This window comes from Acomys russatus, chromosome 7, assembly GCF_903995435.1.
Source record: "Acomys russatus chromosome 7, mAcoRus1.1, whole genome shotgun sequence".
Taxonomy (NCBI): Eukaryota; Metazoa; Chordata; class Mammalia; order Rodentia; family Muridae; genus Acomys; species Acomys russatus.
In genome coordinates, this window is record NC_067143.1 from 2,262,043 (window position 1) to 2,286,777 (window position 24,735).

At 39.6% G+C, this 24,735-nt stretch overlaps 1 protein-coding gene and 1 pseudogene across 1 annotated transcript in view; both read right to left on the reverse strand.

Moving 5' to 3' along the window:
- The window catches only part of LOC127191349 (zinc finger protein 883-like), a 65,463-nt pseudogene extending 51,860 nt beyond the window's left edge, over nt 1–13,603 (reverse strand).
- The window catches only part of LOC127191345 (zinc finger protein 54-like), a 213,296-nt gene that overhangs the window by 176,259 nt on the left and 12,302 nt on the right, over nt 1–24,735 (reverse strand). The window lies entirely within an intron of this gene.

Genomic DNA, 24,735 nt, shown 5'->3' on the forward strand with positions numbered 1-24,735 from the left:
AATTTCTGAAATCAATGAATACACTGAGAGCTATTAGTTTTCATCACTTTTTTCCAGACAGGTTTTCTCTGTGTATCCTTGACTGTTTTGCATTCGCTCTGTAGACCAGGGTGCACTAGAACTCACATAGATCCATCTGCCTCTGCTTCTCTGAGTGCTGGGATTGTAGCTTGCACCACTGCTCCCACCTCCATCACTTTCTAATACAATAAAATTATAGAAATGAAAACCATTTAATTATGGTATGAAGGCATGATCAATGACGTGAAAGCAATAAGGTCAGCATCACTCACATGCACAGTCAAACACAATTTCATTTGTCTCCTTACTATCGATTTGTCTGTAGGAAGACTTCTCATACCTACAATAGGATAATCCTGAGATTTTTCTCAGTGGAGGTCTCCACAACTACTTATAGTGAAAGAGAATGTGGTAAAACTGATTTCATGTCCCACTCTCCCATTCACTTAAACCTCTCGTCATCCCTTCATCAGTCCCTCCAGCATACCTGGATCCTTTGTTCCTGTCTCCTTCCTCTCCATCTTCCAGGCCACTCTTTTCTGCTCCACAGCTCAGAAGGTCTGGGTGGTCAGTGAGCCCTGCACATGAGAAAGAGACTCTTCAGAAAGCATCTGGATTTCTAACACAGTTCTGTGCTCAGTAGATAAAGGGAGGATTCTACAAGTGATTACCCAACTGCCATGCAGTGTGTCAGAATACTGAGAATATTTAAAATTCATTTTCATTTAGCATACCTGGAAGGCCACACTCAATCACCCATCAATAAAAGGTGAATGAACAAAATGAATCTGAATGATTGGGATGACAATATTATACCCTAGTGAGGGTGTGAATTTACCATGGACCAAAAATGATAGAAGCCTTACACCTCCCAAAGGGACTTATAAGAAGAGGGAACAATTCATGAACATTTTCAGTGTTCCTCTGAGTTTTCACTTCACCCTGTGAGATGTGAGGCTCCTGTACACAGAGGTCACACTCATGACGACTTGTTTTCCCGGGACCCCGAGGAGGAGCCAGGCAGAGAGCAGGCAAACTATTCTCCCTCACAGAATGCAGAGTGCTGTAATTCTGCAACATCCAGTCTTCACACAAAGCCCTTCAGTGGGGTGCAGGCAGTGCCCTTCCTCCTGGGAGAAGTCCACAGTCATACCACTGGCTGTCAGATGAGCACAAAACTAAAGATAGCAGTTTGAACAGTTGTACTGGTGCACACCTTTAATCCCAGAACTTGGGAGGAGGTGGGTGGAATTCTGTGAACTCCAACCTAGTCTAGTATTCATAGTGAGTTCTGGACTAGACAGACCAACAGTGAGTGCAGGTCTCAAAGAAAGGAAACAGAAGAACTCAGAAATAATACTTTGTCATGTGTCTATGAACAGACATGGGTTCTGTTTGAACCCAGGAGAAAAACACTGTTGCAGACAATTTTTTTTTTGAGATACATAAGTGATCACAGTCATTGAAAAGATGTTTTCTATTTCTGACGTATGCTGTAATTCCTTTTCTCTTCGTTTTCATTTTTCATTTTTATTTTTTTAAAAATTTATTTATTTATTATTTATTCATATTCTGCTCGCACGTGTGCCTGCATGTCAGAAGAGGGCACCAGATCTCATTGTGGTTGCTGGGAATTGAACTAAGGACCTTTGGAAGAGCAGGCAGTCCTCTCAACCTCTGAGCCATCTCCCCAGCTGTTTTCTTTTTTTTAGAGACAGGGTTTCTTTTTGTAGTATAATCTCCCTGAATGAGAGTAAAAACAATTACCCAAATTCTTTGATCGGATTACGCTAGCTTTATTTTCTGTCAGACAGGGATTTTTCCATAAAGTGGGGTTTGAAAAGACAGTATTGAACATACAAGACTGTGGGGCTTACATATCCCCGAAACTAGAGGGCTTGGGTGGGTTAGAGGTCAAAGGTTGGGCATTTCCAGAGGTATTTTGGTTAAGTAGGAACTTGGTTAAACATTTGAAAATTATTTTTCAGAACATTTTGTCTTATCAGGGTATGTTCAAGCTGTGAGTCAAACACACATTGGGTGGGGAGCATGTCAAATTCTAAAAAGTGTTTAAAGCACGGTCAATATCAATGTTTACAGCAAACATAAATGAACTTTATCTGACCTTATAAGAAAATGCCTTCCATCCTTAAGATGGAGTCAGGCTGGCCCTTCAGAAGTCCTGCTGTCCTGACTGGATGTGTAGAGTAGGCTGGCATCAGACTCACAGATCCTCCTGCCTCTGCCTCCTGAGGGCTGGGAATGAGGGGTTTGGCAACACCCCACCTGGCTTATAATGCCTTTTCTAACTGTGGAAATACTGTGACCTCATACCCTCAAACAGCAGACTGTGCTTCTCAGATTCTGAGGTGCACATTTCCTTTGTTTCTTGTTTTGTTTTGAGACAGGGTCTGCAGGTGTAGCTATGCGGTGTCCTGGAACTCACTGTGTCCACTAGGCTGGTCTTCCAGTCACTGAGATCCACCTGCCTCTGTTTCTGGATTCCTGGGATTCAAGGCCTGTGCCACCAGGTCTGGCTAAGACATTTTTCAGATTGTTGTATTTACTTCACAGAGTGCATATATTTGAGATGAGAAGGTAATGATGGATAAAAACCATTTACTTATAAATGATATTTATAATTGTACGTGTAAAATACACAAAATAGTATATATTTCAGATTTGATTAACTCTGCAGCCTCTCCTTTCATGACTCGTATCTGAAAGCTCTCAGGGGATGCCAAGTCACCAAGTAAGTTCCCGGGTACATCAGGGGAGTTAGGATTGATGACTGTAAATTAAAGAGCTTTGTTCTTTTCATTTTCACCACGAGAACTGTGTTTGTAAATACAACAGATAAATTCAAATATTCTACTAGAGTATTCTAATAAGAATATTTTGCAACTAGAGGATCCTTGAAACAAAATCAGGATTATTCCAGTTTACTTGACCTAAAATTTATCGACAAGGAAGACCTCCATAGCAGAATTTCAGACCAAGCTTCCTTATGAACAGCAGAGAAACCGATTGGACCCTGGTTCCTCCCGCTGCATTCCCAGCCCCATAGCTCCTCTGACCTGGGAAATTCCAGTGCTGCCTGGCTGTGTTTCCAGCTGCTGTGCCGCTGACTGGTGACTCTCAAGACGCCCAGTCCTGCACCTTTGACTCAGGGCATTTCAAGCGTCCCTGCGAGGCCCAGCAATGTCCCAGGTCTGCACCAGGAGACTCTCCACGATATAGACCCGCATTTTTTTTTTTTCCAGGAATGGTCCGATGCCACTTCAGGTTAGGCTCCTCAGTCCAACTTCCGTGACCTCTCTTCTACAATGTTTTAGTTTCCTTTCAACGTCACTCCTCTTAACTCCTCCCACTCTACGCACTTCCCCCATAGGCTCTGAAACTCTCTTTCCGGGTGAATGGCCGCACCCCACTGATACTGGTCCCTCCCTCTCGGTCTCAGGTTGCGTCCCAGAGACCTCCAGCGGAAGGGCTGCATTGGAACCGCTCTGCACAGGCTCCTCACGTGGTCTTTGCCATCCTAGATTAGAACTGGATCTAGTAGGACGCTGTACCCTATATCTGACCCTTTAGTGAGTTCTGAACCAATCAGATCAATGATAGACAGCGTAACCCCTCCACTTGACTACTAACCTATGTGCTACATATTCTAACCAAACAATAAGAGGCTAAATTCAGATGCCAGGGTTTTATCTCCAACACAAAAATAAGAAGCCAAGCCGAATACTGCAATTCTGAGTGCCGGAGGGGAAAGGGGCGGAGACATTTGCGGATCTTAGATCTTGAAAAGAAACAGGTGGAAATCAGTGGTACTGCTCATTGAAAAGAGCCCAGGAAATAATTCATCCCGCGGGTAGTGCTCTCACCACTAGATGGTAGTGTTGCCATTACACTAACTCAGTAGTAAGTAGGCTTTTGTAGCTCATGCAAAAAGTGCTGTGGGATGAAACAGGTTTCTGGTGGATGCAGAGATCCTTGGCTGTCCCAGAGGCAGAAAATAAGTAAAGTATACGAGTCTAGTTCTTAAAAAGTCAGTTGCACCCTCCCATTATAGCTCATCCCATTATAGCTCTGGGAACACTGAGGAAGAACAGGTAATTAGGACATAAGGGAAAGAGGGGAAAGGCTAAGGCATGCCCTTCTCCAGACTCCTCACAGCTAGTGTAATCAGTAACCAACAGCTGCTGTACTAGCATTGGTCTCACACGAGACCATAACAGTCTAGGAAGGAAAGGTCTCTCTTTACCTCTCAGCAGCTGGCTATGCATAGATATTAGGAGGTTTTTTTTTTTTTTTTTTTTTTTTTTAGGGCAGCAGAGGTCTGTAAGGCATGAGTGGTAAGAAACTGGATCTGACCCCGATTTGGAGGTTGTTTCTGTGCTGACCCATGAGGCAGTGAAGAGTCAGTTTGAGACTGGTGGAGAATGAGCTTTTTATTTTTTTTATCTGTGATATTGTTGTCTGAAGTTTTTTTTTTTTTCTTTTTTTCCCCTCTTTTGGACAATGGACTTTTTGATTGAAAGGTGGGACCTGTAGGTCTGGGATCCATACAGGTGACTTTGTATTTTGTGGAAACACGGAAGCATATCCTCGTCCTGAAGTAATTAAAATGTCTGGCCCTTTCTAGGTGCCCATCAGTAAGTCTTATATTACTGTAGGCATAGCAGAAGATTGGAGAGGTGTCCAATGCTTCTGCGTGGGATTCAGACCTTTATCATCTGTATTAAGATGATTAATACTGTAAGACTGAAACCTCCAGAGAGATCTCTAGTCTATGTCTGAGTCCCCAGAGAGAAACGGAGTCCGATGTCGATGCAATACACACAGGAATTTTATTGAGTCGATGCGCATCGAGGTCTGACAAGCTCTTTCAAGCTGCCAACCGCCCGAAAGCAGGCGCAAGTGCTTTTTATATCTTCTTGTAAAAGCAGAATTTAGCAGGCTACCTAGGAGGGTAAGTATATTCCAGGGGTAGGGGTAGTCGAATATTTTTAGATACAGCTGGACCCTAAGCACAGGCTGACTGGCCTTGAGTCAAGCTAGACCCTCAGCACAAGCTGGCTGGCCTTGAGTCAAGCTGGACCCTCAGCACAGGCTGGCTGGCCTTGAGTCAAGCTGGACCCTCAGCACAGGCTGGCTGGCCTTGAGTCAAGCTGGACCCTCAGCATAGGCTGGCTGGCCTTGAGTCAAGCTGGACCCTCAGCACAGACTGGCTGGCCTTGAGTCAAGCTGGACCCTCAGCATAGGCTGGCTGGCCTTCAGTCAAGCTGGACCCTCAGCACAGGCTGGCTGGCCTTGAGTCAAGCTGGACCCTCAGCACAGGCTGGCTGGCCTTGAGTCAAGCTGGACCCTCAGCATAGGCTGGTTGGCCTTGAGTCAAGCTGGACCCTCAGCATAGGCTGGCTGGCCTTCAGTCAAGCTGGACCCTCAGCACAGGCTGGCTGGCCTTGAGTCAAGCTGGACCCTCAGCATAGGCTGGCTGGCCGGCCTTGAGTCAAGCTGGACCCTCAGCATAGGCTGGCTGGCCTTCAGTCAAGCTGGACCCTCAGCACAGGCTGGCAGGCGTTCAGTCAAGCTGGGCCCTTAGCATAGGCTGGGTGACCTTGAGTCAAGCTGGACCCTCAGGATAGGCTGGCTTTGAGTCGAGCTGAACCCTCAGCACAGAGTGGCTGGCCTCGAGTCAAGCTGGACCCTTGGTTCAATATCAATGTTGCTTCCTGGCCCCTTCCAATAGCAAATAAGGCATGGTTAAGTAGTTGTTGTGGGGAATAGTAATGACCACTTTTCTTAAGTCTTTGAAGTTGTATTTTTATATTTTGATGAGTCTTTTTAATGATTGCTTGGCCCTGTGGATTATAAGGAATATCTGTTGTATGTTTAATTTTTTATTGTGTACAGAACTTAGAAAATGCTTGTGAGCTATAAATTGGACCACTGTCAGTTTTTATTTTTATTTTTGGTAGTCTCAAAGAATGTTGAATCACAACCTTTACAGCTTTACTAGTTTTAGTTGTAGTTATTACAGTATGTGACTAGGTGTCCACTGTCACATATACATAAGCCAGTCTCTCTAACTTAGGGATATGGGTGACATCTACCTGTTAGAAGATCTGAACCTTTAATCCCCTAGGATTAATTCTCATCTCTAGTGGATGATAAACATCAGGGCATTGTCTGAAGTTTTTACAATTTGTTTAGCTTGTTTCCTGGTGATATTAAACATTTTTTCTAAGTTAAAACATTCTGATGATGTAAAGCACTGCTATTGATAGCTTGTTTTAATAATTCTGTAATAATATGTAATTTAGTAAGCATATCTGTCATTTGGTTACCTAAAGATAAAAGTCTTGGAAGGTTAGAATGTCCCCTAACGTGTCTTATGTAGATTTTTTTGACTTTGATTTTGTAACAACTTTTATAGTTTTTGTAACAGCAGAATGATTTTTGAGTTTTTAGACAATAAGGCAGTTTTAATATTTGGAAAAAGATGAACTATGTGTTTTGAATCTGTATAAAGGTTAAATGTTTAATGTAAATTTTTAAAAGTGGTGATGACTAATAATCTCCGCTTGTTGGGTAGAAATCTGTTGTGACTTTTTTTATAATTGGTGGTCTATCTGTAGTATATACTGTTGAAGTTCCATTTGAGGATCCATCAGTAAACAACAAAAGGGCTCTTGTTACAGGATCCTTTGTTATTTTTGAAGGAAAAATAATATTTGTCTCTTTCACAAATTTTAATATAAGGTGTTGAGGTACATGAAATTTTATTTGACCTATATATTATGATAGAGCAATTTTCTAATTGTTACATGTCTGTAAAAGAGTCTTTAATTGTTTTTTGTTATAACAATAATTATTTTTTGTATTTTTAAAAAATAACGTTTGAGATCTTAATTTTTTTATGATTAATTGACTACACATATACAGGTAGGAAGAAACCATTTTTATTTGTGGATGAGGCAAATATATCTATTTTAAGACTCTGTCCTGCCAAAGGCAAGCAGTGAGTGAATAAGTAATTTTTAATATAATGAGAGACCAAGGCTTAGTATAATTAATTTGTTGTACTCTGGCATCCTGTATCCTTTGTTTTATTAGTTTTAGTTGTTGTAAGGTTTTTTGTGCTAACTGTCTGGGAGATCTTGGATCTGGATCTCTTTTTAGAGTTTTTTTTTTTTTTTTTTTTTTTTTTTTTTTTTTTTTTTTCCCGAGACAGGGTTCCTCTGTGTAGCCTTGGCCATCCCGGACTCACTTTGTAGACCAGGCTGGCCTCGAACTCACAGCGATCCGACTGCCTCTGCCTCCCGAGTGCTGGGATTAAAGGCGTGCGCCACCACACCCGGCTCCTTTTAGAGTTTTAAGCATATGATGTAATTGTCTAGTAGTAATTTTTAAATAAGGTTTAATCTAATTCATATTTTTAAATAATTTTTGAAAATCATTAAGTAATCTTAAATTGTAACTTTTGTGACATAATACAGTTGTTACAGTTTTTTTCCAAGTAATTAATTGGTTTATTATACTGTATTTTGTTGGGGGCTATAACTAATCTATATTGAGTTAAAGACTCAATCATATCTTTAAGAATGAATTTAGTCAATTTTTTTGTCATAAGAATATCATTTATATAATGTAAAATAAAAGTGTTTTTATATTTACTTTTTACAGATTTTAATCTTTGATCCACAAATTTTTGACAAAGAGTGGGACTACCTTTTATTCCCTGTGGCAAAACTTTTTACTGATACCTTTGAAAAGGTTTTCGAAAGTTAACTGAAAGTATGTTAAATATAAATTCATGACAATCTGTTGGATGTAATTTAATAGTGAGAAAACAATCTTTTAGATTTATGACAATAATATAGTAGTTTTGGGAAATATCAATAGGGGAAGGGAGACCAGGTTGAAGGCCCCCCATATCATGTATAGTCTTATTTACAGTTCTAAAATCTTGTAAAAATCTCTATCTCCCTGATTTTTTTAAAAAAAATAACAAACACAGGATTATCTTATGGACTATTTTATTTTTTATGCCTTGTATCTAATTGTTTTTTAACAAGTTGCTTTAATGTCCATATTTTTCTATATATTTTGTATGAGGGGCCACTGATAAATCTAAACAGGCTCCTCATTTATCTATGAAATTTTATCTGTATAAATTCAATATTTTTGAATTTTTTTACCTTTATGGTAATTGTCCATTAAATCTTGTTTTTACTAATTGTATGTTCTCATAAAGAGAAAGTGGATAATCTTTATCTACTGTAAGATCTGACGCTGTACTTATTGGTGTTGTTTTTCACAGGCCTAAGATGTTAGATTTAGGGCAAGAGGAATTAAGCTACTTTGTTTTGTGTGTGTGTGTGTGTGTGTGTATATGTGTGTCCTTTTTTTACTTTTGGGTTGAGGGCTTGCCCTTCATCTCATTTTTTGTCTCTCCATCCATAAGGGGGTTTCATCTTTGTGAAACTTTGATTTACACTCATATTTTTAATGTTTTTTTTTTTTTTTTAAATACCAAGGACATCACCCCAGAGGCGTATTTATCTTTTGGAGGCCTGTTTTTCTTTGGAGTAGTCACCTCTAAGGTGACCCTGTAGACCACAAGAAAAATATGAAATTTTTTAATCCTTACCTTCTTTTAGGTTTTGACAGCATAAAAATGTTTTTCTTATAAAGTTATAGCGCAGCTATTTTCTGAACCCAGCGTTGGCTGAGGCATCTACAGTCCCTGTTTTTAAATTAGTTTTTGGCAGAGAGTATTGGCATTTTTTTATGTAAGTTGTTTTAATAATATGTTTGATCCTTTAGAGGGAGGAAGCATCTCATTTAGTGTTTCTTTTAGTCTGGCTTTAATGGAGCAGCCTCCTCCTTAGAGGCTGCTTCCTTTGTGAACAAGTCTATTTTAGGTTTGTCTGATAACAAATCTCTAATATTTACCCACAAGGAAAATGTCTGTGTTGGTATCTGACTTGGACCATGGGCTTTATAGACTATTTTTATTCTTTTCTTTTCTTTTTCGAGACAGGGTCTCTCTGTGTTAGCCTTGGCTGTCCTGGTCTCGCTTTGTAGACCAGGCTGGCCTTGAATTCACAGCAATCCTCCTGCTTCTTTAATCCTGAGTACTGGGATTAAAGGCATGCGGTTTAGATTTCTAAAGACAGGCTTTCCTTGGGAACCAGGGACTCACTTTTAACAAAAAGTTATAAAATTTTGCCAAACTCTTTTTTACACCTCTACCCTTTAACATGACTTGAAACTGTGAGAAACGTAACTCTGTTTTTGGACTGAGATTGTCCCATAGTTTTTACCTACTTGCCTCCTTAGTTTAGCTTTTTTTTTTTTTTTTTTGAGTCTCTATGGTGAGGTCCTTATTTTCGTTTGAAAAAAGTATTTAAAAATAGGAGAGCTAGCTTACCTTGTTTTAAGCTGCACGTTGGGCGCCACTTGTCACGGACCAACTCAGTCCGGGCTGGGTCCTTGAGAACGGGAGTTCTTGGAGCGTCGGTGACCAGAAGATAAGGCAGTTGACAAACAGAGCAACTCAAAATTGAGTTTTGCATCTCAGTGTATTTTGGAGCTAACCAGTTTAAGTTTTTAAACATTTATTTTAAAAGCAGGGGGGCTTTGTGGTGGTTACAGTCTCCATGGAGTAGGTTCAAGGGGGTCAGTGAGCAATCAAGCATACACAGAACAGGGTACAGATAATGTTGTCATAATTTGAATTACAACTTTAAATGAAGCAATACAGGGTACAGAACGCACAGTAAAAGACATCATCATTCCTCAGCAACTGGCTTGGTATCAGTACACAGATGCTTTCCTTGTCAAAGGTCAGAATTCTCTTACTAAATTTTTGTCCAGCATCTGGTGCTGAGGTTACAGGATTCAAGGTAGTTTTTGAAACACTCTGTTTCTTGGTAAATATCACAAGATAGTACCAAACGACTAACTCTTAGCTAGGTTTCTTTGATATGTAGAGAAGACCAGTGGAGCTTGACAATGAACTTTAAGCTTGAACAGTCCCTGGCTACAGTCCTGTGTTAACAACATCTCATAACAAGATACACACCTAAAAAATCTTGATCTGAGAGTAAAGTTTAAAAAATAAGATAGAGAAAATAAAGTTTTAAAAATAAAGTTTTAAAAATTAGGATAAAGCCCCTGGAGGGGGAGACCTGGTGGCACTCAGAGGAAGGACAGCAAGTAGCCAAGAAGAGACTTGATACCCTATGAGAATATATAGGGGGACATAATCCCCCTCAGGAACAGTCATAGGGGAGGGGAATAATGGGAAAATGGGGGGGGGGGAGGAATGGGAGGATACAAGGGATGGGATAAACATTGAGATGTAACAAGAATAAATTAATAAAAAAAAGAAAAAGAAAAAAAAAGAAAAAAAATTAGGATAAAGACAAAAAATGTAAACAAAATGAGAAAGAAAAAAAAAAAAAAAAACAAACAAACAAACCCTGCAATCAAATTTCTCCTGTCAGGAACATCATTCCTGTTCCAGGAGATTCTACCTGGTTTGGGGTCGTTGCCTCAGAGAATGCAGTATTTGTCACACAGGCTCCATGGGAGGGGTCATGACACATGTGGTGAAAATGCCTATTTACATTAAAAAGAACCCTTTTCAGACAGAGTGGCAGAATTTAATTTTAATATAAATTCTCTGACTGCCTTCTAAGATTTAAAACTTCTTTAAAGGCAGTCACACATTTCTTATCCTTATGTTTTTATTATGTATACTGTTGTGATTGGTGAGCAGATAATACAAGATAAATGCTATGTCACAATATTTATAACACTATTTTCCTCCACAGTATGCATTTTCTGATGTGCTTGTAAAAGTGAGCACATAGAAAGGGATTCGCCACATTTCTTATACATGCAAGTTCTCTCTTCAGTATGGACTCCATAATGTACTTTAAGTTTTGAAAGCTGGATAAAGGATTTGTCACAGTCTTTGCATTTGTAAGGTTTTTCTCCAGTATGAATTTTCTGATGTATTCTAAGATATGAGCTCCTAGTAAAAGATTTCCCACATTCCTTACAGAAGTGATGTCTCACTTCAGAATGAACTCTTTTATGTCTTTACATTTGTAAATTTTCTCTCCAGTATGAATTTTCTGATGTTCTCTAAGAGTTGAAGACTTAGAAAAAGATTTGTCACATTCCTTACAAACATAAGGTTTCTCTCCAGTGTGAACTCTGTGGTGTCTCCTAAGATGTGATTTCTGGATAAAAGATTTGTTACATTCCATACATTTGTAAGGTTTCTCTCCAGTGTGAATTTTTTGATGTTTTTTAAGAGTTGAGGTTGAAGTAAAGGATTTGTCACATTCCTCACATTTGTAAGGTCTCTCACCAGTATGAGTTCTGTAATGTATTGTAAGGTGTGATAATTGAATATAGCACTTACCACATTCTTTGCATTCATATAATTTCTCTAGAGAATGAAATCTCTGATGCCTTTTAAGGGATGAATAGTGGAGACATGTTGTGTTACACTCATTGCATTTGTAAAGTGTCTCTACAGAATGTCTGTTACCAGTATGCATTTTCTGATGGCTTTTAAGTGCTGACAACACACGAAATGACTTTCCACACTCCCTGCAGCTGTAAGGTTTCTCTCCAGTATGAAGTCTTTGATGTGATTTGAGACTTGAGCATTGGGTAAAGGATTTGTCACAAACACTGCACTTGTAGGGTTTCTTTCCAGTATGAATTCTCTGATGTTTTTTAAGAGTCGACTTTACAGTAAAAGATTTGTCACATTCCTTGCATTTGTAAGGCTTCTCTCCAGTATGTGTATTCTGATGGCTTTTGAGTGCTGACAACTGACGAAAAGACTTTGTACATTCTTTGCATTTGTAAGGTTTCTCCCCAGTATGAAGCCTGTGATGTGTTTTAAGACTTACACACTGGTTAAAAGACTTTTCACAAACATTGCACTTATAGGGTTTCTCTCCAGTATGAATTCTGCGATGTACATTGAGGTTTGAGGAGGTACTGAAGCATTTCCCACATTTCCCACACTGGTGTGGTTTCTCTTCAAGGTAGATTGTTTGTTGTAAAAGACTGTATGTTGAACCAACAATGTCATCATATTCCTCCTGTGTGTGCTCTTTCTTTGCAGTGTAGAGTCTTTGATCTTCAGTAATGTTGGGACACAAATTTAAAGAGTTCTCACAGTATTTAGCTTTGCAAGGTTCTTCTCCACTGTTAAGGCTTTTATGTCTCTCTGGGTTTGACAAGTAAATAGACGCATTCCTGTGATTACTACTTCTGTAGTTGCTAGAGTTTTCTGTAGTTGGACTATTTTTGTAAAGTGAACATTTGGAGCGTTCTTGAATCCATTTGCCAAGTCCATTACACTGACAAGACTGCTTTTCAGTATTCACATGTTGATGGCCAGTATCACATATGCAATAGTTCTCTAGAAAATAAGTACAATTCAGATTATTTGGGTGTGGTCCAAAATTAGACATTTGATAAATAACTGCCAGCCTATGCTCTCTCTCAGCAGCAACTATTTAGAATGAATGTCCCAGAGGTCAAACTTTTTCTTTTACTAGTACATGAAATCTCACAAAACAGTGACAGCCTTCAAAGAAGATGTAACATGTAATTGAGGAATTAATAATTAGCATAGGGAATGAGCTCATTAATTGATTATATCTAGAATACATGTCTGTATTTTTAACTGCTTTTCTTTTTCTGAGATAAGGATAATGAAGTAAACTTTTCCAATTTCAAGTTCCCAGCATATGTACTCACAAATGGAAAAAAAGAGTACTGCTCAGAAGACACAATTGCCTTCAAGACTGAGGTCACTTAATAGAATGAAGGAAGTTATTTCCCAATAATAATAATAACAACAACAACAACAACAACAACAACAACAACAACATTAGTAGTAGTAGTACTAGTAATAAATAAAGCATTGGATTTTCAAAAGGTATGAATGGAAAACAAGTATTCTGCCAGATATCCAAGAATATTGTCAGGAAGCTATAGTCCAGATATATTGTATATGAAAAGAATCTAGGTAAAAGAAAAAAAATATTATGGGTGGAAATATTATATGCTACTGTGCTCCTGATTGTGTACTGGGACCCAAATGAAGGGTGCATGATGCCTGTAAATGAAAGAAGAAAAGAAAAAAAAAAAAAAAAAAAGGAAAGAGCATATACCATGAAAAAGTTCTTTTATGCTGCCAAATTGTCCTTAGTGTCCTGATTTTTCTAAGACAGCTTAACAGAGAGTTTATAATCTATTAAATCGGTACATATGATGGGTGAGTTAGAAATTTTACAAGCAAAATGTCCTCACCCACAGAGACCAGGTTGCTGTAATTCTCCACCATCACATCAATGAACAGAGCCTTCTGAGCGGAGTCCAGGCATTCCCACTCCTCCTGGGAGAAGTCCACAGCCACATCCCTGAATGTCAACAGACCCTGAAACAAAAAGGACAGATTGACCCCGTGACACCAGGCACAGTGCTTTCCTGGATATAAAGAGACTTAAGGAAACTATGGATGTAGATGAGTGAGGACATTTATGCAGAACATGGTTTCTACTATAGTCATGAATCTATAATGAATCTTCCAACTCTGTGAAAACACGAGAGTCTCAAAATCATATCCATGAAGCAAGAACATAAGGGTACACATGTTCATCTATCTTGCATGAATACTGTGTTTATGTCTCATAGGATCATAGTGTACATGTCTCGCAAGTAAAATTCATGATAAGGAGATGTGATTTGAAATGCTGTACCTGTAGGTAACGTTAATATGGAGGAAAACCTTATGAAAAACTAGAAAAACAGTAACCTAGGGAACATAGGGAATGCCTTTAAGGACACAGATGGGCAATAGGTTATTGATTAGAAAAAGGCACCCACAGCACACAAACTAACTCCACTGAAACAGAACTGTACACCAAAGCAAACAATTAGCAGAGCACACAGACACCACAGAATGGGAGAGATTCTGTACCAGCAACACTCTGGATAGGGGCTCATAGGCAGAATTTCCTAAGAATTACAAAAATTAAAATCCATGGAACAATACATATGGTAAAAAGTGGTCATGATCCCTAAAATAGCATCAGAGAAACACAAATTGAATCAACTTGGAATTAGTGCCTCACCCCAGGCACAATGGCTGTCATCAACTAATCTGATAACAAATGTTAGAGAGGATGTGGAGAGAAAGGAAACCTCAATCACCGTAGGGGTGTTTTGTGTGTGTGTGTGTGTGTGTGTGTGTGTGTGTGTGTGTGTGTGTGTGTGTATGTGTGTGTGTGTGTCTGGTTGGTATAAATTACAACACTGAAATGAAACTCTGCTTGGAGATGATTAAAAAAAAAAATTAAAGCTACAACTAGCATACACACATGACTTAGCTCTTTCTCACCAGGGCTTATACCCAGGGAACTTCACACCCAACGCTAGAGAATATACCCTATGTTTATTGCTGTTTTATTTACCAGCACAAATTGGGATGAACTCAATTGTCTATTAATGGATAAATGTGTAATGAAAATGGTATATATATAAATATATTCCATTCACTTGAATAGACAAATACAGGAGAAGTGGGAAAGTGCTTTTTGAGTTGCATAGTCTCTGGGATGGTTAATTGCAGTATGTGAATTTTTTTGTTGTTTGCAACCCTTTTCATAATAAAGTTAAAACGTGAAAGACTTTCAATGTCTTTTTAAAAAAATTTTGATTAATTTATTCTTGTTACATCTCAATGGTTATCTCATCCCTTGTATCCTCCCATTCTTCCCTCCCTCCCTTTTTCCCTTTATTCCCTCCCCTATGACTGTTCCTGAGGGGGATTTCCTCCCCCTGTATATGCTCATAGGGTATCAAGTCTCTTCTTGGTAACCTGCTATCCTTCCTCTGAGTGCCACCAGGTCTCCTCATCCAGGGGAGATGGTCAAATGTGAGGCACCAGAGTTCGTGTGAAAGTCATACCCCACTTTCCACTCAACTGTGGAGAATATTCTGACCATTGGCTAGATCTGGGTAGGGGTTTAAAGTTTACTGCCCTATTGTCCTTGGCTGGTGCCTTAGTTTGAGCGGGACCCCTGGGCCCAAATCTGCCTATCATATTGTTCTACTTGTAGGTTTCTAGGACGCTCTGGATCCTTCTACTTTGCTATTCTCCCATGCTTCTCTCATCTAGAGTCTCAATAGGATGTCCTCCCCTCTGTCCCAGTTTCCTGGTAAGTGAAGGCTTTTGTGGGACATGCCCCTTGGGCTGGTATGCAGACATAAGTGAGTATATACCATTTGATTCTTTCTGCTTCTGGGTTAACTCACTCATTATGATCATTTCTAGCTCAATCCATTTGTCCACAAATTTCGGCAATTCCTTGTTTTTAATAGCTGAGTAGTATTCCATAGTGTATATGTACCATAGTTTCTTTATCCACTCTTCTACTGAGGGACACTTAGGCTGTTTCCATGTTCTGGCTATTATGAATAAGGCTGCTATGAACATGGTTGAGCAAATTTTCTTGTTGTGTGCTGGAGCATCTTCTGGGTATATTCCAAGGAGTGGAATAGCTGGGTCTTGAGCAAGCCTATTCCCAGTTTTGACTTTCAGTGTCTTGAAATATAACATTTCTAGAAAAATAATGGACATGACCACTGACCTCAAACATATTTCCTGGAGAATGAGCCGTTTCTTGCTGTTTCTCTTCTTTCAGCAAGGAGGAATAGGTGGCTTGCTGCTCTGTTACATAAAGGAGACAAAGGAAGCGAAAATTAATAAAATCTATTAAAGAACAATTTCAAATCATGTGAGAGGCCAAGCACCAGATGTCTGGATAATCATCCTAAAGACAGGAGACCATGGAAAGATATTTAACGCTTAGACAGAGAGAGCACTGCCAATACTATTGCTGCACCCAGAAACATACTTCCTTAAAATTGGTGGAGACATAAGTGCATTTCAACATAGTCACAAATTAACACAATTCTCTTTGCTAAAGCAGCATAATACATAGTAAATTAGAGCAAAATATATACAGGAGAATCAGAATAATTATGTAGGAGAATATGAAACATAATAAATTTCAGTTGAGTAGACAAATAGAGGAGACCTGGGAAATAATCAGCCATGCTCACAACAGGAAACCATTCTTTTTCACAGTAAAGTGTTTGTTGTGTGCCACAAGGAAGGGGCGAGGATACAGCAGGGGACTCATGGAAGAGCAAAATCTTTCATTATTCATAGGAATTATTCATACATAAGTGGAGTTGCTGATTGACTAGGGTGGTCCTGCGAGGTCTTGGGAGCAAAGACTATAGTTTTAGGTAACAAAGGCATGAAAACATTTTTCCTTGGATGAAAAAGCAAGGTATATAGATTGGACAGTGAGGTTTTTGCCTACTGAAAACCATCATTAAAATTATATCAAGAAGACAACTAAAGAAAATTCATAACTCTTGCTTGTGACTAATCAACCAGTGTTCCATCAAATTTCAAACCTCTGAAATCTCAGGGTAATAGCAGCACAGAAGGGGAAAGAAACCTGAGATGTTCCTTATATCTACATATCTTAAATTGTTTTTGAGATCCTTAGAGCATATTTAAATTTTTATATCCTTAGACTTTGCGTGAACATTGGACCATTTTTTTTTTTTTTTTGGTATCAATTCCCAGATACATAGTAGTTGTTACTAAGAACAATCTTTGTAAAGTATGTTCTTTTAGTGAAAAGTTGTGGTGATTCTCCTGCAGGATTTACAGCAGGCAATAAAAAAAACAATCAGGGTGAGGTAAGAATGAAATTCAGCTCAGATCAACTTTATTGTAACCAGTGCTAGAGCAAGACTTCTGGAGTCTGGCTCAGATCATGTTGCTTGGGCCATATTTAAGCACAGCACAATTGTGGGAAAAAAGTATTCTGAGAACAATTAACTCAGTCCCAATGTACAAGTTAAGACATGTTTACATTGCGATTCTTAACAAAGTAGCTGGCTTCTTTCACAAGAATGGGACTGTTGACTCAGAGATAGAGCCCAAGATTTAGGGTCTAGGGATCTTGACTGAGGTAAACAGAATGCCCGTGGGTCTCTGGATTGTCATAGCATGAAGATAGCACAGAAGTCACACAAACTGTTGTAAAGCACAAGTGACATCATTAATGAGAGTAGGTTTATGTTCTAAAAACAACGCTGAAGATTTAGGGGAAATTGTCTGGGATAAGAAAAAAAAAAAAAAAACATGAATTTTGGTAGATATGGGAAGAGCAAAGAATCACCAGGCTGTAAAACGACATCATTTCTGGCATTCCAGGAAGAACAGCTACACACTTCATTCCATTGAAGAGGTAAGCTGTGTGTTTAACTTCACTGGCTTCTCTAGGACTTACTGGTGCTTTTGCCCCTCACACCTCTCCATTTCTAACTTTTAAAAGAAAAAATAGCAGCGTTAAGAGAGGCCATGGTTGAATGTGTTGTCGCTATGGCTAGGCTAATATGAGCAGGTATAAGAGAACTGTGGCGTGTTATTGGGCGGAACAGCCTATCCAGCACATACGTTCATTAGCTATTATTTATAGTACAATGGAAAGTAGCTTAAAATTTATAAAAAAATTACAAAGGAAGCAAATGATAATATAATCAATAAATAAGCAAAAGGATTGAACACACCATGCTCCAGAACAGTTGAAATGGCCAAATGTACATATTAAAAAACTCCACATAAGATAATGAAATTTTAAATACACAGAGATTCCAATTACGCCCAGAAAGTGTCCACACTTAATGTTCTAAAAAATAACAAATGTATTTCCTTCAATAACTTCTTTTAATGTAAATAGATATTACTCCTAAAGCAAATGATATAAACAGACTATAGCATTAAAAAAGTAAGAAAGAAAGCAGGGCACAGTGGTGCACGTCTATAATCCCAGCACCCTTGTAGGCAGAGGCAGGTGGATCTCTATGACTTCGAGGCCAGCCAGGTTTACAAAGGAGTCCAGGCCATTCAAGTCTATACAGAGAAAGTCTGTATCAGAAAATCAATCAAAGAAACAACCAAACAAAACAACAGAACACAACAAACAAACAAACAAAAAAAAAAGGAAAGAAAAAAAGAAAGAAAAATTAAAATTGAGTTTAAGACATATATTTTCTGCCAAAATTTTCTTTCATATCTAAAAATAGAAAATACTGAAGGAGAAGGGATATTATTTAAGTGTCATAAGTATAGACATCAGTAAAGACTGATGATGGTCATAATTAAAATACTGAAAAAATCAAGACAAAAGTATGAAGATACAAATTAATGAGTATTAGCAATGAGAAAATGTTCCACTAGATAGAAAGTCCTTGATTAAGAAGGGTGCATGTCAGAAAACCCAGAATACTGGCAGAAAGCAGGAGAATACATAAAACATGAAAACTGGCAATTTGCTTCCCGTTCTTTTCAAACATAAGACAACCAAGGAGGAATTTTCTGTTCTCCAGGGCTTCAACCAATTCCTTTTAACATCCCATTTGATTCTCATTGAATGGCTGGTACTATTTTCAGAATAGAAAAATTAACACTAAAACACTAACGTTCAATTATCTTAACAATTATACTTTATTATGAACTTATTAAACGAATGTACCTCCCTTATGACCTGACTAGCCTAAATAAGAAGGAAAGGAGATTAAGGAAAAGAAGAATGAAAGTTGGGTATCAGTTCCTAGGAACAATTGTCCTGGCTTAGTCAGCAGGATTTCAGCAGATCAGCCAGTCCAGCAAAGTTGCTGCTGGACCCTGGAGCCTCAGCCAGAGCCTAAAGCCTTGAGGCCTTCCCTGGAGCAGTTCTCTTTAGGAGTGATGATCAGCCAAACAATACCAAGACCGAAGAAAAAACCCAGCCTCCTGTTTTGGGTGTATGTCTCTATCATCTCTCTCTCTACATCTATCTACATATTTATCTATCCATCCATCCATATCCTCTCAGTCTGTTTAAGGATGTTTTTCAGCTGACAGCAACCAAGCTCCCCCATGAAGTGGTTCAATTTCTAAGTGGAAAAACGTCCAATTTTCTCACATCTAAGTAGTAAAAATCCTGCTATCTTCCTCATTCCACACTTGGGATCAAAACAAAAACATGTTTATCTCCCCTATAAAAAGAGGGATGATGTGCTAGGATACCAAAAGCTCCAATTTCTGAAATCAATAAATACACCTAGAATTATTACTTTTCATGACTTTTTTCCAGACAGGCTTTCTCTGTGTACCCTTGACAGTTTTGCATTCGCTCTGTAGACCAGGGTGCACTAGAACTCACATAGATGCATCTGCCTCTGCTTCTCTGAGTGCTGGGATTGTAGCTTGCACCACTGCACCCACCTCCATCACTTTCGAATACAATAAAATCATAGAAATGAAAACCATTTAATTATGGTATGAAGGCATGATCAATGACGTGAAAGCAATAAGGTCAGCACAATTTTCACATGCACAGTCAGACACAATTTTCTTTGTCTCTTTACTATCGAATCTTCTGTAGGAAGACTTCTCATACCTACAATAGGATAATCCTGAGATTTTTCTCAGTGGAGGTCTCCACAACTATTTATAGTGAAAGAGAATGTGGTAAAACTGATTTCATGTCCCACTCTCCCATTCACTTAAACCTCTCGTCATCCCTTCATCAGTCCCTCCAGCATACCTGGATCCTTTGCTCCTGTCTCCTTCCTCTCCATCTTCCAGGCCACCACTCTGTTCTGCTCCACAGCTCAGAAGGTCTGGGTGGTCAGTGAGCCCTGCACATGAGAAAGAGACTCCTCAGAAAGCATCTGGATTTCTAACACAGTTCTGTGCTCAGAAGATAAAGGGAGGATTCTACAAGTGATTACCCAGCTGCCATGCAGTGTCAGAGTACTGAGAATATTTAAAATTCATTTTCATTTAGCATACCTGGAAGGCCACATTCAATCACCCATCAATAAAAGCTGAATGAACAAAATGAATCTGAATGATTGGGATGACAATATTATACCCTAGTGAGGGTGTGAATTTACCATGGACCAAAAATGATAGAAGCCTTACACCTCCCAAAGGGACTTATAAGAAGAGGGAACAATTCATGAACATTTTCAGTGTTCCTCTGAGGATTTCACTTCACCCTGTGAGATGTGAGACTCCTGTACACAGAGGTCACACTCATGACGACTTGTTTTCCCAGGAACTATGAGGAGGAGTCAGGATAGAGCAGGCAAACTATTCTCCCTCACAGAATGCAGACTGCTGTAATTCTGAAACATCCAGTCTCCAAACACAAAGCCCTTCAGCGGAGTGCAGGCAGTGCTCTTCCTCCTGGGAGAAGTCTACAGTCACACCACTGGCTGTCAGATGAGCACAAAATTAAAGACAGCAGTTTGAACAGTTGTGTTGGTGCACACCTTTACCCCAGCAGTTGGGAGGAGGTGGGTGGAACTCTGTGAGCTCCAATCCAGTCTAGCATTCATAGTGAGCTCTGGAGTACATAGGCCAATGGTGAGTTCATGTCTCAAACATAGGAAATAGAAGAACCCATAAATAGCATTTTGCCATGTGTCTTTGAGTAGACATGAACACAGGAGAAAAAGACTATTGCAGACACTTTTAAAAATATAGATAAGTGATCATAGCCATTGAAAAGATGCTTTCTATTTTTGTCCCATACTATAATGCATTTTCTTTTTGTTTTTGTTTTTTTCAAGACAGGGTTTCTCTATGTAGTATAATCTCACTGAATGAGAGTAAATACCATTACCCTAATCATTGGTCAAATTAAGAAAGCTATATTATCTGTCAGACAGGGTTTTCTTCATAAAGTTGGGTTTGAAAAGATAGTATTGAACATAGAAGAATGTGCGGCTTACATAACCCCTCAAACGAGAGGGCTGGGGAGAGGTAGAGTTCAAGAGTTGTGTATTTCCAGAGGAATTTTGGTTAAGTAGGATCTTGGCTAAACAATTCAAAATTATTTTTGAGAACATTTTGTCTTATCAGGGTATGTTCAAGCTGTGAGTCAAACACACCTTGGGTGGGAGCATGTCAAATTCTAGAAAGTGCTTAAAGCACAGTCAGTTTTAACGTTTACAGCAAACATAAATGAACTTTATCTGACCTTATAAGAAAATGCCTTCCATCCTTAAGATGGAGTCAGGTTGGCCCTTCAGAAGTCCTGCTGTTCTGACTGGATCTGTAGAGCAGGCTGGCATCAGACTCACAGATCCTCCTGCCTCTGCCTCCTGAGAGCTGGGAATGAGGGGTGTGGCAACACCACCTGGCTTATAATGCCTTTTCTAACTGTGGAAATACTGTGACCTCATACCCTCAAACAGCAGACTGTGCTTCTCAGATTCTGAGGTGCACATTTCCTTTGTTTCTTGTCTTGTTTTGAGACAGGGTCTGCAGGTGTAGCTATGCGGTGTCCTGGAACTCACTGTGTCCACTAGGCTGGTCTTCTAGTCACTGAGATCTACCTGCCTCTGTTTCTGGATTCCTGGGATTCATGGCCTGTGCCACCAGGTCTGGCTAAGACATATTTCAGATTGCTGTATTTACTTCACAGAGTGCATATATTTGAGATGAGAAGGTAATGATGGGTAAAAACAGTTTACTTATAAATGGTATTTATAAGTGTACGTGTAAAATACACAAAATAGTATATATTTCAGATTTGATTAAATCTGCAGCCTCTCCTTTCATGACTCGTGTCTGAAAGCTCTCAGGGAATGCCAAGTCACCAAGTAAGTTCCCGGGTACATCAGGGGAGTTAGGGTTGATGACTGTAAATTAAAGAGCTCTGTCCTTTTCACTTTCACCACGAGAACCGTGTTTGTAAATACAACAGATAAATTCAAATATTCTACTAGAGTATTCTAATAAGAATATTTTGCAACTAGAGGATCCTTGAAACAAAAATCAGGATTATTCCAGTTTACTTGACCTAAAATTTATCGACAAGGAAGACCTCCATAGCAGAATTTCAGACCAAGCTTCCTTATGAACAGCAGAGAAACCGATTGGACCCTGGTTCCTCCCGCTGCGTTCCCAGCCCCACAGCTCCTCTGACCTGGGAAATTCCAGTGCTGCCTGGCTGTGTTTCCAGCTGCTGTGCCGCTGACTAGTGACTCTCAAGAGGCCCAGTCGTACACCTTTGACTCAGGGCATTTCAAGCGTCCCTGCGAGGCCCAGCAATGTCCCAAGTCTGCACCAGGAGACTCTCCACGATATAGACCCGCATTTTTTTCCAGGAACGGTCCGATGCCACTTCAGGTTAGGCTCCTCAGTCCAACTTCCGTGACCTCTCTTCTACAATGTTTTAGTTTCCTTTCAACGTCACTCCTCTTAACTCCTCCCACTCTACGCACTTCCCCCATAGGCTCTGAAACTCTCTTTCCGGGTGAATGGCCGCACCCCACTGATACTGGTCCCTCCCTCTCGGTCTCAGGTTGCGTTCCAGAGACCTCCAGCGGAAGGGCTGCATTGGAACCGCTCTGCACAGGCTCCTCACATGGTCTCTGCCATCCTAGATTAGAACTGGATCTAGTAGGACGCTGTACCCTATATCTGACTCTTTAGTGAGTTCTGAACCAATCAGATCAATGATAGACAGCGTAACCCCTCCACTTGACTACTAACCTATGTGCTACATATTCTAACCAAACAATAAGAGGCTAAATTCAGATGCCAGGGTTTTATCTCCAACACAAAAATAAGAAGCCAAGCCGAATACTGCAATTCTGAGTGCCGGAGGGGAAAGGGGTGGAGACATTTGCGGATCTTAGATCTTGAAAAGAAACAGGTGGAAATCAGTGGTACTGCTCATTGAAAAGAGCCCAGGAAATAATTCATTCCGCGGGTAGTGCTCTCACCACTAGATGGTAGTGTTGCCATTACACTAACTCAGTAGTAAGTAGGCTTTTGTAGCTCATGCAAAAAGTGCTGTGGGATGAAAAAGGTTTCTGGTGGATGCAGAGATCCTTGGCTGTCCCAGAGGCAGAAAATAAGTAAAAGTATACGAGTCTAGTTCTTAAAAAGTCAGTTGCACCCTCCCATTATAGCTCATCCCATTATAGCTCTGGGAACACTGAGGAAGAACAGGTAATTAGGACATAAGGGAAAGAGGGGAAAGGCTAAGGCATGCCCTTCTCCAGACTCCTCACAGCTAGTGTAATCAGTAACCAACAGCTGCTGTACTAGCATTGGTCTCACACGAGACCATAACAGTCTAGGAAGGAAAGGTCTCTCTTTACCTCTCAGCAGCTGGCTATGCACAGATTTTAGGAGAATAATCACAGCCTTTAGTTGTTCTCTTCTGCTAAGTCTACCAGGCACCAACACATAGCTGCAAATCCAGCCTCACAGATGGTTATGGCTAAACTCAGTGGGCTCCAGGCAATATGAATAGAAATGAACACAATACAGAGATTTGCTGCAATTGTGGACCCGGATAGTAGAGAGGCAGGATGTGAGAGTGGGCATGCTGCTCCAACCCCATTCATGCATGCATGCGTTCCTGCGTGTGTGTGTGTGTGTGTGTGTGTGTGCGCGTGCGTGTGTGCGTGCGTGGGTGCGTGTGTGTGTGAAGTAGCTAATAATAGTTTCGAAACGACCGTATTAGTTGTTCCCATAGACCAGCTCTAGAAACTGCGAAGAGGAGAAAAGAGAGGTGGTGAATCCGATGTATGGAGAATTGAGCAGGTAATGAACCTTTGCTTGGACATCTTGCTAGAGGACCTAGTTGTTGAGGAGAAGTTGAGGGATGGAGAAAAAAGAAATACTTGGCGACTCAGGAATATGCGGTATAAGCTGAAGGTCTTAAGGCCCAGGAGAACTTTATTTTCTGTCTCTCCATCTGTCTGTGTCTATCTTGCGAGCTGTCTGAAGACTATTTGTTGTTACCCACCTTTCTATCTCTCTTGCTTGCTGTGGGCTATCTTCTCATATCTGTTGCTTGCTGTTCCCCTTCTCACTGTAGCTTCTTCTCTCATATCTGTCACTTACTTTCCATTCTCCTTGGGCCAACCCCAGTGTTTTATTAAAATGAAATTCAACTTTTTCATTACAGATACATAATAATTTATCCTCATTTGCAATCAATAGGGCATTCAAGAATAAACAAAGTAAGGGAACAGTGGAACAAGAAAATACAAATAGTTCTGTATAATTTACAATGAAAGATTCAGCAAAAATAAATTAGTTTCCAAGCAATGGTTAGCATAACCTGATTATCGTTTCTTAAACAATACTCAGGAAAATTTAATCATAAATTGCGCTGGGCTAAAGCCATTGTGTTTACAAGATTGTCATAGCAACATAGCTTGAGTAAATGGTGACTAAAAAACAAAAACAAAGAAAAATATTGATATACTTCAAGTCCCAAACTAACAGTTTGGCTAACTGCCAAGAGATCCTCTATTGTAAAATATCTGAAAAATCATGATGTTCCAAGACCACTTTCTATTTTTCTAAAAGCAGATTTTAAAGAAATGGCTGTATAGGTAACAGTATCTAGCCAGGGACTGTTATGTCAAGGTCTTTACTTTCTTTCTTTCAGTTTCTGTTTGAGTGCCCACAGTCAGAGCAAAAAACTTTATCGCTGTCTCCAGCATTTGGCCAGGTGTGCTGGAGATTTCAACATTCTCTGTGGGAAATTTTTTCCC